The 18,519-nt window shown below is 38.5% G+C and overlaps 1 long non-coding RNA gene across 2 annotated transcripts in view; it reads right to left on the bottom strand.

Annotated features, from left to right (window-relative positions):
* The window catches only part of LOC137469166 (uncharacterized), a 95,086-nt gene that overhangs the window by 59,475 nt on the left and 17,092 nt on the right, over positions 1-18,519 (bottom strand). The window contains exon 3 of one of the 2 annotated variants that reach the window (XR_010996382.1): positions 14,792-18,340. The exons of the other annotated variant lie outside the window; for it this stretch is intronic. This is a non-coding gene — a long non-coding RNA (uncharacterized lncRNA). Of the gene's footprint in view, positions 1-14,791; positions 18,341-18,519 lie in introns of those variants that run through there. 2 annotated transcript variants of the gene reach the window in all.

Genomic DNA, 18,519 nt, shown 5'->3' with positions numbered 1-18,519 from the left:
TGGTTTTAGTTGAACGTTGCTCAAATGAGAAATACTTACATGAGATTGAGAAAATAATTCTTTTTTAAAGTTATATGAGCAGCATGCTGTTGAATCAGTTTGTATAAATGATGTAAAAGTAGTCTCATGTCAGACTGTATATTAATTTCTCTACAAAATTTTAAACCTGTAGAGTGGTTGCTTCCTCTTTTGGTCTATTTTTTTTTTCTCCTTCTCTCTAATGGTAGGGTGACCCACATATGACCCATATGAATGGAACTGGAAGTGAACTGACAGGAGATAGAATAACCTCACTCAATGCACTGTAAGCTCTGAACAATTTAAAAAAATAATAAACACTGAAAAAGCAGTAGAATCTTACCTCCAATCTCTTTACTTAAAACTCTCACACCACAACTTTCATGTTAAAATAAAAAGGAAAAAGACCTTTGAACTGAAGTTATATTTCTGTAGATGACTGGGGTTTTTTAATAGACTCATTAATTTTTTTTTAAATATAATCATCTTTCTGACAGTATAACAGATAAAAAATAAAAATATGTAATTTTTACAATCTTGTATTCACTGTGACAAGCCTTAACATTTCTAGTTTCCAAAGTCTCATCATTCATGTCTCATCCATGTGTACTACTTAAAGAAACCCATCACTTTTAAATATATTTAAACCCACTTTAAAAGCTGTTCTGCCCTTCATAATTGCATTAGAAGTGGTTCAAAGAGACATAGATATTCTTAGCTGAATAATATGTTATCAGTTGCCTGATGAAACAGCAGTTAATGATGGTTATGTTGAGTCCTTGATGGTAGAAGAGAGCCCTGGTCTAATTTACATCAATATTAGCCAGGAAAAACTTCAGTCAAATAATAAGAATTAGCCTGGTATAAATCATATACCAGTTCAGTAAATGGGAACAAAAGAGATGCTCACTTTCAAACTAAGGATAAATGATACACAGTTTAAATTAATTTCCTAGCAAATAAAATGACTGATCTTAGCAGGTTGATTATCATAATTCTTGTTGATGAAGACCTAAATTAAGTCAACATCTTCAATAAGGAAAATATGTTGACTGCTTAAAAACCAATTGAAACTAATATTTTAGCTGATACTTTAGCACAAAAAGCCCATAATCCACCCATCACTAAAACATTCAGAATGAGAAGATCTTCCAGAGACAGATCTTGTACCAAGAGCATCAACACTTGAAGAAAGACAGAACTTGTGAAGATCATATGGAAGCTGGCTTGGGCACAGCCAGAGTAATTACAGAGAAGAAAATAGTCCGCTGTTTGGAATCCCATTTAAAAATACAACAATGATACTTATAATGAAGTTCCCATTTTGGCTTGCTAGGACTGGCACACAAAGCTAAGACTGCTTAAGAATTGTTTTTTTACACCAGGAAATAGATTTTAAAAAACAGCTTAATTTAGGTTGGAAGGAACCACTGGAGGTTGTATGAATGCTAATTTGATACACTTGCTTTTAAAAAAAGTAGTATCCTTTGGATAACATTACAACTTTAATTAGCTGTGGAGTAGGATCAATTTTCTATGAATAGTATAGGCTAAATACACCTACAAATATCTGTAAAGGCAGGTCAAATTACTTTTTCACCTTCTCCTGAAAATCATTATAGTGATTCAACCACCTTGCATGACTTCTAAATATATCTCACTAATTTCTAATCTTCTGTATAATCTAATTCAATGTTCAAAGTAGAAGCTGTTTTGATATTGCTTGTTATAGATACTTTTGTTGCTAAACAATATCTTTTGCCTCAATTGAGAAGTTACACCACTTATTCTACACAAAATCAGCCAAGGTAGCTCTAGGGATCAAGAAAGCAAGTGCCATAAACTTCAATACTGAAGAGTTCTATCCTTACACAAACCTTCCCACAGGTATTAATGGTCACCTCATCACAGGCACCTCCCTGAAAAATATGAAAAGAATTCACAGATAAAGAAGTTCACTTGATTTCCTCATTATGGAAAGAGTATAAATGCAAGGAAGATTGATAGATAAACCGAATGAATGCCTGTCCTTTCTATTCTTTACAGAAGAGTTTGGGCTAAAATTGTTATCTTTCCTTGAAGATTTGTGTGCACATTCTCCCTCAGTAAAAGATATTATATCTCACAGTATGAGTGCATTGTACAAGTAGGTTACATTTAATGAGAAAAAGAACTTCTTTTTCTGCTATCTAAAGATAGCAGAAACTAGAATGTCACCAAAAATAGTCTTTCTGATCAGGATGCCTGTCCTTACATTGGTTTTGGACAATGACACAAAAAGTAACACCCATTTTCCCTCCATCATTAGGAAAACTTCACTAAAATAATCTTGATAGTATATGTTTAAAAGTTTCCAGCCTTCGATCAAAAAGTAAAACTGAAAGCCTATAAAGTAAAAATGTGCTGATCTGCCCATTATTAAACTGAGCAGAAACCTCAGAAAATATCTCTTTAAGATATGATGCTTGATTCAGTATTCACTCCTACTGTATTCTCACAAGTATTAAGAGAATTGCACCACTTACTGTCCCCACATTTGGTTGTGCTTTACAGATCGTACCATTGTATCTCACTTCTTTTTGGATTTTTTTGACTGCCAGACAAGGAAAACATTTATACAGAGCTAGATTCCTGAGATACCTGACTTCCCAGACATAGCCAGGCATGAGAATATAAAATTCAGGAGCAAAGAGTGAGAAATTATTTTTACCACAGTTTTTATTTTCCTAAACATGCCTAAATGATATCTACTTGTTAAATTCTTGCTTTTATAATATCAGCTTCTTAATTATTCTGAAAACAAAAATAAGGCTATCTCTCATTCCTAATCCTGTTTCTTCTACTTAAGTAGCACAGAGGTAAGACATTCTGGCTGTCACTGACCACAGCTAATACCCAACACTCATTCCCCTCCTGCCTGGCATTTGGCACTGACTCACCAGATATCCATTTCTATTGGATTGCCATATCTCTAGTACATAAGGTATCTAGGGGAGGAGTATGACCGCTCAAGTGCTGCTACCCACATTCATGTCCACTCTGCAAATCAGCAAATGCAAGTGAGATAGCTGTTTGGCCACGCCTAAACCAGCAGTGAAGAATAAATTCTGGGATGGAGCACAGCTTAATTTTGATTATGTTCCTTAAAAGCAGGAATTGGGGTGAAATGAAAGCAGCTGCCTGGTATTTTTGCATGAGGGTTTTTTTTACCTTTTTTTTTATTCCCTTAGCTTTCTTGTTTGAGGAGGTTCCCACATTTAGTTTCAAAAATACATAAAAAGCATGGGTGAATGTCACTAGTCCAATCCTGTCTGCCACAATCTGCAGGCAGCCTAGAAGGCATGGCTAGCTAAACTGAGATCTCTTTTCCTAGAAGAGATGGTTGAGTGGAGCACATTCTGTGGTATACAGGAAAAGGAGTTTCTGTGCTTGCAGATATTCAGAAGCAAGGTAGACATTGCTCTGGACAACCACTTCTAGCAGACACTGTTCAAGGAGAGGGCTTGGACTAGAAAATATCCAGAGCTTTCTGCCACCCTCACCTATCCTGCAATCCTGTGAAGAGTTAGATTTCAGAGGGTGAAACACAAGGCTCTGGAAATTTAAGATCAATTTGCAGGGAGAGACTGATGGTTAAGCAGTTGACAATTCATACATTGACTATTAGAAGGAAAACTGAATTACACTTTGCTTGATTAGTTAAAGCAGTACTACATCTATTGATGTTAATATTCTTTCTAATGTCTTAATAATAGAGAGAACTTTAATAATACAACATCAATATGGCAACACCATAGAAGACTTGCTTCTATATGCAGTATGACTGATGAGCAGCAGAGGGCATCCATAAGGATGGCTGAGCATCACACTTTTGGGGGTGCTCTCTCTTTGATCCAGCCCAGAGTCCACATGTATAGCTTCTCTGCCTCAAGCACACAGTGGTTCTCCTCTCCTCTCCTCTCTCCAGCGAACAGACAGATCTATTGAAGGATCTTCTCTGGGGTCTCTGGAAACCCATTCCCCAAAATGACCTCCACTGCTTATGCTTTTATCAGTAATCTCTGGTCTAGGAAGCACTTAAGTCTCCCAAGGGGACATTCCTCATTCATCTTGCCATACAGTTTTCCATCATCACCAGTATCTGACAGACCATACCTTTCTACTAATTATCTTCTACCAATCAACCAAATGTGATATTTTCCTAATAAAAACCTCCATTCTTTAACACCAGTCACCTCAGTTAGTTTCTAGTCTATATATCAATCAACTTAAAATTCAACAGTGTATTTTCTCCTCATACCAATAAAGGTATGACTTTGCACCTTTGCCTCTGGCTGACCACAGGCGTGAAGGGAAAACTACGTGGGCTTATCAGATGCCCAGATGATAACAACTGGCATGGCAATATTTTGACTAGGAGGCAGAGGCAGAAATACAGGTTGCACAGCAGTCTCTGTTTTCTCCTTTCAGGCTGCAAACATTAAGCATCAGGGTGATGGACAAGGAAGATATGTTCCCTGAAAATTATCTCTTGCTTAAGATTATGAATGCAGTGCTTTAGAAAAGCACTAGGAAGTTTCTAAAACCTAAGCTACTTTTCCTCATGGGTATCCAAAACTTAAAAAGCACATAAATGCTGCTCTTCTGGCTGTAAAATGCATTGAGAATGAAAATACAAAGCTCCCGTTCAGATTATTACTTATCATGTTCTTGCGTTTGTGTCAGTGAAGAAATTTTCTCCTACAGCAGAGCAGCATAAAGCCCAACACTTAAAGGCAGTTCAAAAAGTTTATATGATTTATCTCGTTCACAGTTGCATTCAGAACACTGTGAAGACATAAATTAAGCCGCACATCTCACTGTTCTTTGCAGTTCTGCTCACACATTGATCTCTGCTGGAGTTTCAGTGACATGACATTTCCCTGCAGGATCAATAACCGTGCCTGCAGAGGTGTCTGGGCTCCATGGTGCACAAGCAACTTTCAGAGCCATTCAGCTCCCCAGCACTGCTCTACATAAATACATGGATTGGAATCAAAGGGAGCTGGTGGTGAGAAGCAAATAGGAAACAACACAATGGTAGAAATAAAAGTTCTCAAGAGATATGAGAGGAGGAGCTGTCAACTGGAAATGTTCAGGGGTGGAACAATTAACTCTTTCCAGACTCGAGCTTAAGAGAAAAAGGATTTTAACAACTTAAAAATATCCTGAATGTTGGGCAATATTTCAGTAGGTGCAAAGGGCAGCCTGAATAGACACATTCTAATAATAAGAGGATAGATCTAATAGATAAGAGGACTGTAGCTGCCAGTCCTGTGTTGACTGTATCTTTCAAGTTTTGGCCTGGGAAATCTGGGTTTAGTTCACTCTGACCACCTGATCAGATTCCAAGATAAATGAGGATCATTTGGAACTGTCAGATAGAGAACTAACAGACAGAGAAGGATAAGGGGGTCACAGTGTCCTCAAGAATCAGTTTAAAATTGGAAGCATCACAGAAATCACATGCTTAGATGTAACTCTGCTAAGAATGACTAAACTTGGAACCTTTACTGGGTAGTGCTACTACTGTCAGTTTAGCTCTGGCTTTTCTGACTCTTCAGATCAAACTTAAATGTCCTGATTTTTTTCCTAGACCCCTTCAAAGGTAACTAGCTAGGCTTTTCCCAAGTGAAGTCTGGCTGTAACTCCAAACACTTCTGACTCCAGCAAACTCGCAGGCAATATAGAATGAAACTAAACAATTTGGGTTGACCCATACCAGAGTAGTGCAATGCTCCCCAGAAAGCTTCCTCTGGTCTCCACACAACCTCTCAATACATGCTATGGGACATAATTGCCACAAAGCTACAAGTTTTGAGGCTATGAAAGAGGCATCACTGCATTTCAGGCTCTTTTGAGATGAAAAATGCATTAATTTCTGATAACTATTTCTTAGAGCCATGCAACTGGAGCCACACTTTGGACTTAAAGCAGACTTGGATCAAGTACTATGCACTGCAAATACAACCAATTCTCTCTTCAAAAAACCTGTGCTGTAGAGAGGGTTTAGGAGCCACTCTGCATTCCCCAGCTTAGAGGCTGGGAGATACTCTCTGGAGAAGTTTCCTAACAGCATGGATATAACCTTTATAGAATTCCTGCAACAGTCCCTCTGAAATTAAGAGTAGCAAAAGACATTTGAAGATCCCTTCCAAACCTATTCTATGGCTATATTTTGGTTTAGACTCTTCTTGTTCACATATAGCAACTTTAAGAAAAAACAGTATATATTACAGAATACATTAAATACACAGTATGAAAAGAAACACATCAGATTATTTTACCACTTTACTACCCCAAGTTTATAGACCTGAAGGGGTTCAGAAGTTTTTTGAAAGTAGAGGTCTCACAAAATGTAAATAATATATTTCTCACCGAATAAAATGAAACCCACAATGATTTCAGGTTTTTCCAAAGCAGATGAAATAAAGTTTAATAGGCAAAGTATACCATTCCATCATCTTTCTGAACAACAAAACTGCTAAATGTGTATTTGTATTACCTCTGTCATACAATTTTCAGTAAAGTTTAAGGCCAGGACCCCTTTTGTGTTAGTTGAAACCAATGCTGAAGGGAACAAGCTGAGATATAAAGTGAACACTTTGTCTCCTAAACAAATTCTTCATAAATTCTCTCAACAATTTAACCCACGATGTGTGAAAATCTGTTTATGATTGCCTGAAATCACACCTCTGCTCTTCTGACTTTTTGCTGAGCATATCATCTCATTCAATATTAACAGAAAATCCACCTCTTTTAACTATTGCAGGAATAACGTAGCTCCTTAAGAAAATTGAAAATCCTCCACTTTCATTTGCTATTTTCCTGGGTAATTCTCATGGAATTACCAGTAGGTTATGTTCTTTTAAAGGCCAGAAAAGAAACTTATTCTTTTATCCTCCAAAATTGCTTCTTTGAAGCATCTAAACCATTTTATGATGAAAAATACTTCAGAAGTCAGCAATGAGACATCATTACAGAGTTGCAGGTTTGTTTTCTGCAAATAATTGTTTATTTCTAAAAATGCTATAGTATTATGATTAGGAGCAGCTGTCAGAAAATAAGTAATTTTGTGTTCTATCATATCATGATCTTTCTCCTTGGAAACAAATCCAGGAAAGTTGTTGTTCTATTGCATACTCTGGAGGATAATCTGGATCTGGAGGTTGCATAAAAGAAATAAATTCAAGATCTAAGGATTCAGTGGAGAGCACACTTGCCCTACAAATTTTAGGAGGAGCAGCATATATATATACCTGCAGTGCATATTTCCACAGGGCATGCTATGAGATCCACCTTGCTGGCTGTATAGATCCACGTTATCTCAGACTACAGTCAAAAGCAGAAATAAAAGGTGTTGGAATATAAAGCTCTGTGAAGCTATCTATGGTAAGGTTCTTGTGGAGGTTTTGCACAGGCAGGGAAATTCTGCACTAACCTGTGAGAAGGCTCCAAAGAAAGTCCCAGGTGGAGTCAGCCTCCCCCCATCAAGGCAGGTAGCTTTAGTGGCAAATAAAATACATGGCCATCTGCAAGTGCTTTGTTCTCTTCCTTATCTCTGTACATTTATCCACCATCAGGCAAGGACAGAAATCAGGTATGAAATTGGATGGGCTCCTTGAGCCTTTCCCTAAGGGAGACTTTTTAACTGGGAGTCAGGTCTGTGTTCCCATGCCATCCTCCATGACTTGAGCATTATCTGCTCTCCCTCATCTATGCCTCAGTCAGATGTGGTCACAGCTGCTCTATTTGCCTGATAGAATTATAAATCTGAGCTATCACTCGAGCCAACTCTGTGCAGAGAGCTGCCTAAGGACAGCAACTGGAGGTGGAAGCTGGGGAGGAAGAGCCAGATTGTTATGAGCAACAGCCAGACTGCCAGATCACTGGGCACATGTGAAAAAGTGAATAGTGAAATGACCTATTAGTCCACCCATTTCCTCCTACTGCACAGGAAAAAAAAAAAGTCCACATTAGTGAGTGATCCAAGGATAGATATCTGGAGAGACACAGCTCTTGGTAAGGACCATCATTCACACACAAGTTGTCAGGAGATTTACATCAGCCTAGCTCTAATTTGCTCCTGTGAACTGAAGGTCCATTAACAGTTGGAGTGCATTTGAGGCAATCCTAGGGCACATCTTGTGGTCACTTTCATGCCAAAGAAATCCAATTTGTGCACTTCCAGTCTATTCTGCCATGTGAATAAAAGTACAGTAAAGGGGATGCAGAGGTGGTTTTCTTCAAAAGCTCCCTCCAGACACAAACTCAAGTACTAATATTAGATGCATCTTGAAGACAAAATGCACTCTGGAGTTACAGCTATGACTGTCTACTTGGTGGCTGACCTGAGCTTTATGTGTGTTTTAACCTGAACCTCTGCCAGAGAGCTGTAAAACATAAAAGCCTACAAATTCTTGGCTCCCTGGGAAAGGAGCTAAAAACTCATGTCTCACAGTATAAGCTGTAAAGGGGAACACTAGACACATTGGTCTTCAAATACAAAGAGAGGGAGGGAGAAAGGGAGGGAAATTTATTAGTCTTTGGCACCTAAAATGCCACCCCCCATTTTGCACTGCCCTCTACAGATGGCATTACTTTACTTTTTAACTGGGAATGTTCTGCCTATTTTATGTGGTGTAATTTACAAGCTGAGGAAAATAACATTACTTTCAGTACACAGAATACAGCTCACTTTGAGCAGGAGCAGCATTACTTTCCTTTCACTGAGGGAGACAGAGTTTTCCTATCAGTATATTTCAAAAAATAGTAAATTCACCTTTTAAAACTCAGTTTCCTAGGCACAAAACAATTTCAAAACCTTACTCCAGGAAACATTAACTTTATTTCTGTAACACTTTTTAAAATAATGTGACTTATTTGTTTAGAATGTGGTTTCCCAATTCATAAATGTAATCTTATGACATCTTGTTTCAAGATAATTTTATTTCAAGAATTGATATCAATCAGAAGAATGAAATTAAATACAGCATTCAACTACCAGCATCGGGCACATTTTATTTTGATTAAAAGGGAGTCCTTAGTTCAGAGATATCTACAATATGGAAGTGAGTGATGCTTCCACACCAAAGCTCCCACGGTGATCCTACATTTCCAGCCTGTCTTTTTGTCACACCACTGCTCCTTGACCCCAGGCAGCACTCGACACCATAGTTAATAAAGATGAGCAGGGATTAAATCTTCAGGAATGTTTTCTGGTCTGTTCTGCAAATCTCCAGGAAAGGAGGAACAGAGAGAAAACACCAAGACAGTACTGACAGGTGAGGCAATGAGAGACATGACAGAACTATCCCACTTGGCTTCATTCAGTACCTCTGCTGAGTACCTTCATCATCCCAGTCACAAAGGAAACTCCCATACTGTCCAAGGGAGCCAGTAAAAGCAGGTCTAATCTTCTACACAGGAGAGCAAAAAGCACCTTTCAGTAGTCCTGGAACACTCCCCCTTACACACCTGCACCACAGTGGCTGGGCAATGTGCCATATGCATGATTTCCAGTAGTATTTCTCCATGAGCATCAGCATGATGGCAACATACTTTAAACACAGAAATACATGTATGCATACATGTTCCTAAGGAGAAGAAAGGAAGTAACTGGCCTTTTAGGTTCCTACTATAGGAAATGGATATTTAAATATCAGAGCATGGACTTGTTTGAGACCCAAGCATTTTCAAACAAGCAAGGAAGTATTGTTGAAAACACCAACAACACAAGAATACCAGAAGTTAATCACCTCACATTCCCTTATTTGCTGCTACAGACAGATGAATACTCATTAGTCCACATAAAACTTCCTGTATGACCTAAGAGATAAGATAGACATTATAACCTCTGAGCAAAGAGTAATTCCATATTCTTCAAGCTTTCCATAGAAGAACTATTATGTGGTTGAGAGATGTATAATCACAAAATCATTTTACTTTTTCCCCCTTTATTTTAAGAGAAGTTGGTTCTGAGAAGAAAAGAGAACATTCACACTAGGCTGGACACTGTTTGCTCAGTGTAAGCCAAGAAAGTGGAAGATTCCTGCTTGGCATGAACCTGCTTTAAAATTCTACACTTCTGCATTCCCAGAAGAACAAAACTGAATGTGTGTATCACACATTCATTAACGTTCACCACAAGAAACTGCAATTCCATTGTTTGGTTGTACAAATTATAAGTAAGCCTTATCCTGTCCTCATATTTTTAGTGGTTGAACTGAGCTTTATTTAGGCTTAATACCACCTCACTCACCTGTGTTGATTTCAACACCTAAGTACCTCCTTGAAGAACAATAAATTACTTAGAAAAAGGCTGTAGAATATCATTATCTTTTTTTTTTTTGGCAGTGGAATGTAATTTCTGAAGTTTGGCCCTTGCCTCTGACACACTATCTATTGAGAAATTCACATCCACCCATATCCCGTTTCCACACATACTCCACGTTTTCTGTACTAGAGCTGGTCTTTGGGGTTTTTCAGCAGCAGATTGTCACTCAGAAATTCCAATTTACAAACACAGAAGCACTTCACCAAAAAAACAGGGACACAGTGAAAATTTCTAAACAGCCACTCAGGGCTGAGATTTAATTTACAGTAAATATCAGGGAGAAAGAACAGTGGAAACATCCTCAAATAGGACAAAAAGCCAGTAAAAACTATAAACATAGAGGAAAACACTACTGGCTAAGGAAGCATCTTCACTGCATGTTACTGAAAACTGAGAAATGCACTGACAAGAGCCCTGCAATATATCCAGTTTCTACACTCCTCCACTGGCAAGACCTACTGACTAATTTTGGAGACCATGCAGTAGCCACATTTATGTACAGTAGTCCAGTGACAAGGCATCCAGCCAAGAGGAAGGTTCAGGTGCAGATTTAAAGCAGGCAGAGTAGAGCTTCAAATACCTTCCATGCAGTCTGTAGCTAAAGTGTGAAGTGCTTTCTCCCAGAAGGCAACATTTCCTTACATTTCAAAACTATTATGCAACAGGATGGGAAAGTATAACTTATCCTGGTAGGAGAAATGCAAGCCAACATTAACCTAGATTATGCATAATACATTATACTCTAACTCATAAGGGAAGAAGCCAAGTAGCATAGATAAACATATCAGAAATTTATGGAGGGTATAGATCTCACTGTAACAAAAATGTAAGGCTGATTGGATGGGGCAAAACTGAATAACTTTATTTCAGAACTGGTCAATTAAAACATACATACAAAAAAGCATCAATATATGGAAGAGAAAGGCAATTTTTCTAAGCAAATTTCTCCAGCATGTCAGCAATACTTCGTGTTGTAACTAAATTCATGGCTTGGAATTATTCAGGGAATGGTTAAATAATGCAATGCATCAAATCCACTTCAAAATTAACTGCATTTTCGACTTTCTGGCCACCGCAAATTATTCTCAGTTGTAAATTACAATAGGCAAGTGTTAATTTACCTAACCCATATTTTATGAATGTGTACTGACTAATTGCAAGTCCATGGTTTGGGATAAATAAATACGCCATTTATATTCAAATAAGTCACACAATCAATTTTCAATCTACTGCCTCAAATACAGCATCAGACTGTGACAGGCTTATTCGCATTGACACGAGGTGTCATAGTTCTGTGAACTGCAAAATGGAAATGTCAAACATCATTCAGCAGCCACCGGTGGATCATGCCCAGCAGTAACATCCACAGCAAAACCTCAGACAGTGTCCTGTCTGCTGCTGTTTGACTACAAATTGAACAAAACTCTAATCTAAGCAGACCAGTCTTCACCCAGGGATCAGTTGTGGTGGCGATTTTGTTTCCTGTGGTGGACTTCTAATTTGACATTTCCTCAGCTGGCCAGAGATGAGAGCAGTACTTCTGCCATTAGGTAATGGGAGAAAAGGATGGGACTGCGCCCTCTGCATACTTGGGCTTGGCCTTTCAGGTCACAGTCATTGTTAAGAGCAGTTAATCAGGCTTTCAAATTAGTGCAAAAGGTTTATTCTGTCTCTTTTTTGAGTGTCAGGGCTCATCTTAAACAAACGCTACATCAGGGATTTTTTTTTGCTAACAGAGCTCACACGTCACTGGCTGTTTTTTGCACTTATTCACTACCATTAAAATTTTTCCATTAAATAGAGTATGCTTAAATATAATTCCAGGTTGAAGTATTCCTGACCTTTTCATTAACCAGGCACCTTAAGATTCACTTTCTCTCCCCCAAACTAAATCTGCACACTGAAAAAAAAAGTCCAGGAGAATCCTTTGTATGCTTTGTGCAAGTGCACTTCAGGGTCCTGCAGAGAAATAAATACCTTAGCCTGTACAGATTTCTGTGTTCTTTTGATGGCAATTCATTTTTCCTCCTCTCTCTCTTGATGAATTCCTGAAGGATGACTGAATTATGACCCGGGTTTTAATTTTCACTGCTTGACTCAGTCACATGAACATAGGCTCATAATGCCATGGTAGGTGCTCCAGGGTACTGTGCATGCCCTACTTGTGTTTATCCAAGATGTGAGTTAGCTGGAAACCTTCTGTTACCCATGGCAGCAGTGGGCGAGGGCAGGGAGGGAGCCCCAAATATTTCAGCTGGACCTAAATCTCTTTATATAGGAAATGAAACTCAGTCCTGACCTATGAACCTGATGGATGAGATCAAGCAGAGGAGAAAGAGTTAAATTCAGCAAACACTGTAAGTTTTTCATTCAGCTACAGCAGTGAAGGTATTCTGATTCACACAATAACTATTTCCTTACTAGAAGCTTTAGAGCTGTTTAATGATGTCGTTATACCCACAAGACCACCTGTCAAAGAGGGGAACACAATGAAAGTGATGAGGTGGTGGAGTGAGACGAGGAAGATACTTTCATTAGAGACACGAGAAGACAGCTGGTGTTATTGGGCATAAAAAGGAGGTTGGGGAGCCTTGTTAAAAGTTATGTACTCTCCTCAAGAATTACAGAAAAAAAGACAGCAAAAAAGTTTGGAGATACAGAAAAAGTATTGTCAGTTACAGAGCTCCTTTAGTTATACTTCAAATTAAGGGAAATACAGACAAAAGAGTAAATCACAATTTTAATCAGTACTAAAAAAAGATTAATTAAAAAAAAAAGCTTCCAGTTTTATTTCTTGAATAGGTGTGGGGTTCAGTGAGCAATCTGAATGGAGTCTGCAGACTGGAGTTAATTATTTGCATTAGCATTTCAAATGGTTTCCATGTAAATAACAGCTCTTTGGTGTGCTATGGTCATAGACAAAAAAGTAAGATAAATGCTTGATTTCCCTTATAGGATCCTAAATTATGTCATTTAATAGGTAGTCAACAGCATGGGGATTGAATGATACAGGCTTTTGAAAACAGCTCTGGGATCTAATTAATTGGGACAAATTATCCAAAGCAGCTTGACATTGAGGAAGGAGGACAGATGGATACACAGAAAAGAAAGCAGAAAGACCTTTGCTGCTCTTGAAGAGCTGAGCCTTAAGGCCACTCTGAAATGATCTTGCATCATGGTTTTGTAGCTCATCATTATGTATGTGACACCTAAATGTTCTTATTTGCTGCATAGCCCTATGCCCAGAATTTAATTTCTCATTGGAGGATCAGACCCAAAAAACCAGGAGGTTTTAATGGTAGTTGAGTGTGTGGTTGGAGCTGCTTAGCTTGGACCCTCCAATCTCACCCTGTAACAAAGATGTTTACAGCTGTGTGAGCAGAACCTTCCAGAAGAGTGAGCCCTGAGCCTCAGGAGGCAACAGCCAGCAACCATAAGAAGCTGGGCAAGTTAGAATGGAAGACATCCTTCCCTCCCCAATCCCATAACTGACAGAAGTGGGCAGAGACTGCCTGAGCTGCGGCCTGAAGTCTCCTGGAGAAGTGTCCCCTGCCCCTCCCAGTCTGGTACTGCACCACAGTATCTCCTGTGGGATGATGATGCCTTTGCACCAAATATATCACGGAATAGTTTGGGTTGGAAGGGAACTTTTAATACCATCTAGTTCCAATCCCCCTGCTGTGGGCAGGAACATCTTCCACTAGAGCACTGGGTCAGAGCACTGTTCAACCTGTCCTTGAATATTTCCAGGGATGGGGTGGTCACAAGTCTGGGCAATCTGTTCTAGTGTTTTGCCACTCCCATTGTAAAAAGTTTCTTCCTTCTATCTAGTCTGAATCTACCTTAAAACCAGTACCCCTTATCCTACCACAACAGGATAAAATGTCCATCCCCACTTTTCTTCTAAGCTCCTTTTAAGCATTGAAAAGCTGGAAAAGGGTCTCCCTGGAGCTTTCTCTGCTCTAGGGTGAAAAACCCTTACCCTCTGAGGCTTTCCTCACAGGGCAAATGTTCCATCTGTGAGTAAAAGTGTTTTGGGTATTCAAGCCACTTTAGTCTGCTGCCACTTCAGTCTCAAACCATGATACCTACCCCACAAGCCTGGAAGACAATCCTGTTCCCAAAGGCTGCTTAGAACCCTTTGTCAATAGCTGAATATAGCAATATTAATGGACATGGAGGCTCATCACCAGCATACTGATAGAGCAAGACAAATAAACTGTGTGGTTTATGCATGCCTGGCATGCACAGACATCTGGCATGCACATACATCACTTAAAATTAGACAATATAATTAGAAGTCAATGAGATCCTGGCATTTTTGGCCCTGGCAGAATGCACTCCCCAGAACTTAACCATACACCACATAGCACATCCAAGCACTGACAACGAGTCTTACCTACAGCTCCTTTCTCTTCACTTCCACAAACACTCTAGCAAGCAAGCACCCTTGTGAAATACCAAACCATCTGCTGATCTAACTTAATTGGAATTTCTTCAGTGGAATTTCTTCCAGTACAGAATTTGACTGGGCAATGTTTGGCACATCCAGTCATACACCAGCACTGTAGGACATTCACAGACATTTCCTGAAGTTATGCCTTATGAATCTTCACCCCAGAACATCACAGTCACTGACTTAGGAAGCAACCACAACAAAACTTAGACATAGTTCAGTCTGTAAAGATGCATAGACTGTCTCCTGCCTCCCAGACCCGAGACCTAAAGACCTGATCTGACATTTAAATCCTTCCCTACCATCCCACCATCTACTTATTTCCCTGCTGCATTGTTTTCTCCAGGTATGACCAAGCTGCTGTTAGGTTCCTCCAAAGCCACCTCTTCACTAAGCTGAACAAGACCCATGCCCTCAGCCTTTCCTCACAAGGAAAGGGCTGCAACATCTCATCATTTTGGCAGCCATCATGCAAGTTCAACCAATTTCTTGCACAGACAGACCTAACACTGGACCCAAAACTCCATGTGTTTTCTAATGAGCATTGTGTGATAATCATTATCCTTGGTCTGACTATTTACCTGCTGATACAGCTCAGAATGTTGTTGACTTTCATTCCAAAATTAAAAATGGAATAGGCAACAGAAATAAGCATCCACTATTTGTCAGATGTGCATTTCCCTGTCACACAGTGCATACACGCAGCTAGAATTTTTAATAAAACTATCAATAATTAAGCAGTACAGAATAAGTAGATGGCAAACACCATCTTCAGACTGAAATATCTGCAAATGTATGGAATGTACTGTACTTAAAAAAAGCATAAAAGATATAAAAATTCAACAAATGTCTTCCTATAGAGTTGTTCATGCAGATGTGCTAGAAATCATAGTTTATAACAGCAATTTTCTGAAAAACATCGTTTTAATGGGTAAATGCTTTATTAATACAATGAAATTTTGATTTATATTGCTGTCCTCAGAAGTACTATTGTATAAACAGAATTGTTTCAAGAACATTCTATGCAAATATAGAATACTGTTCATTGGAGATTCATGGACCACTCCTCTTACCATTAAATAACTATTACTTACTTCCATGAGGCACGTCAGTACAGTGAATACCTGTGCATCTGACCCTGACCCTGTGCATCTACTCTCAGAAAGTCCAGCCTCCAAAAAAAAAAGTTAATCATGCCAACAGGAAAAGAAAGTAGGAAATCCTGAGAGTGCAGAAGCACTTCTGCAGTGCAGAAGCAAATATTGGCACCATTTCAGAATAAATTCTATATATTTGGCTTACAGCAGTGCCTGCCATTTTCACAGTATTTTTAAAACTATCCTTCTTTTATTTTAAAGCATTGTTGTGTGTCAAGAAACTACCACTGTCCCATGTTTACAAGGAATATAAAAATGCTAAAGAATTTTTGATAAATGCTAAAGCCACAGAGAAACTTGGGATTATGACTGACACTGAAATTAAATCCACTTCACTCACTGCCTAACTTTGGAGACTGTCTAAGGTTTAAACAAGTGAGGTTTCTGCTAGATAAATTTCCATTACGTTTCTGCTTCGAAATGGCTCCATCTTGGCCTAGCTTTGTAGCTCTATATTTATCTTCCATCCAGCCTTTCTAGATACTTTTAGGTACAAATCCTTAAACACTCCAACATCTTTATCAAGCCAATATTCACTTCCAAGCACACTTTTACTGTCTTGTTCCTCTCATATGCAAAATGTCAGTAAGGGTAATCATCCAGACACTTAACTTCTGGGTGCAGTTTTACCCTCCTCCAGAGGTCATGCAAAACTATTACTCAATCTATCTGTTCCACCAGTAATCTGTCCTAGCAATATGCTGTGGCATACTACTAGGACAGCCTTACTGCTCCCAGTGGCCATCATCGTTGGGAAATGACTTAGGCATATCTGGACTGCACCATTCACCATTCAGTTACACAAGGACACCAGACAACTGCCATTGAGCTAGAAATCCAACTCTCCCAGGGCTTGCATTAAAGACCTAACCATTTATTTCATCCTGCTGCAGGTCTAGCTGCAAAATATCACTCTTCAGAAAGCTAAGGGAGTGAGTCAAGTTTAAATGAAAAGTGTGTTTGATTTGGTTTGGGGGTTTTTTCCTACAACTTTACAATTTCTTTGGGAAAATAACTGTTTTCCAAAAAAACAAGATTGAAATGGTGAGTTTCATTAACAAGCTTTATGAGGTTTATTGTTAGAAACTGAGTACCAGTGAGGTGATTTCCCTTGATTACAATTACAGGAGCTAACTTAGTTAATGCCAAGTAGTTGCCTGTGCTTTTGCCAAATAAGAACTATTTCAGAGCTATAAAGGTTTCAGAATATTGTGCAAATGCATATTTTATTTAGATTTCTTATCCCAAGTGTTTAAAACACGTATTCATTATAAAATAATTTCTTCAGTCTATGCCATGGGCTATTAAAAATACGTTTTACATGATTTAATTACTCTGTTGAGGTAATAGGTGAATAGAAAGCATTATATCTTACATTGTTTAAAAACCTTATATCTACATGATCAGTGTTGTGTGCATTGTCATCTCCCAAAGTACAAACTTTTATCTTTTGGATGTAGAAAACATCCCCTTTGTTAATATAGTTGATAAACGATATATGGCTCATTTCCCAAATTCTAGTGAGGGTCTCTCTAAAAACTTATTTGTTTAGTAAGCAATGACTGATAGAACAGCAAGAATTTGTTCATCCGTTTCAAGGCACAGTTCATATAATTTAAACATCCACATGTGTTAGCCAAGCCCTTCAATAAAAAAAGATAAATAATGAAACCTAATGTTCCTCTTCTTATAATGATCCTTTAGGCCTCATCTACACATGAAGTTAATTAGTTTAAACTGGCAGAGGGAAAGCCTTGCCATCAGGCTTACAAAGGTAGGTAGCAATTTTTCATTCAAGTACATCTTTGTGGAAAACTTTATGATATTTCCTATCATCAAAATCTACAGAAAAAATATTATGCTGAGGGTGTTTAACTGAAAGAGGTCATTGCATTTAATTAAACTGACCCTAAAATTGGGATAACTCTCCCCTATCTGTAATCATCCAAAATGTACGTGTCTGGCGTGAAGTAATCGACTAAAGCTCTAATGTCAATGTAGAAAGATGAGACTCTTCAAAGGGTAATTAATCCTCTGCTAAGTCAGGAAGGATGAATCACCCTCTGGAAATACCTTTTTCCATCAACAGTACTTTTTCACATCATGCATAATAAAACTGTGAAACTCATTACCACAGGATGCTGTGGAGGCACAGATGAAAGACACTAATGCATTTAAAAGCCCTAGACTAATTCATGGAGAGTAGGTGCACCAAGCAGATGGTCTGAAAATAGTCACCAGCTCAGGAAGTACATAAACAATATATCTGGAAGGTTGGAAGTATTGTGTACTGTTTAGTTCTTATACTCTTATCTAAACATCTGGTACCAGCCCCTGTTGGAAAAGAATCCCAGATTAGATGGGCTGTTGGTCCAGCCCATGGGATAGCTCTGTTGTTCTGAAGTTCTCACATCCTCAGTCAACACAACTATTCCCCTTAAGGAACCACATGAACCCAAATACTAGGTATTTTTCCTTTATATAAAGGGATACTGTTCTATTTAGTACTAAGA

The sequence above is a fragment of the Anomalospiza imberbis genome, chromosome 2, assembly GCF_031753505.1.
Source record: "Anomalospiza imberbis isolate Cuckoo-Finch-1a 21T00152 chromosome 2, ASM3175350v1, whole genome shotgun sequence".
Taxonomy (NCBI): domain Eukaryota; kingdom Metazoa; phylum Chordata; class Aves; order Passeriformes; family Viduidae; genus Anomalospiza; species Anomalospiza imberbis.
The sequence above is the reverse complement of the archived record's forward strand: the minus strand, read 5'-3'. Positions and strand labels throughout refer to the sequence as shown.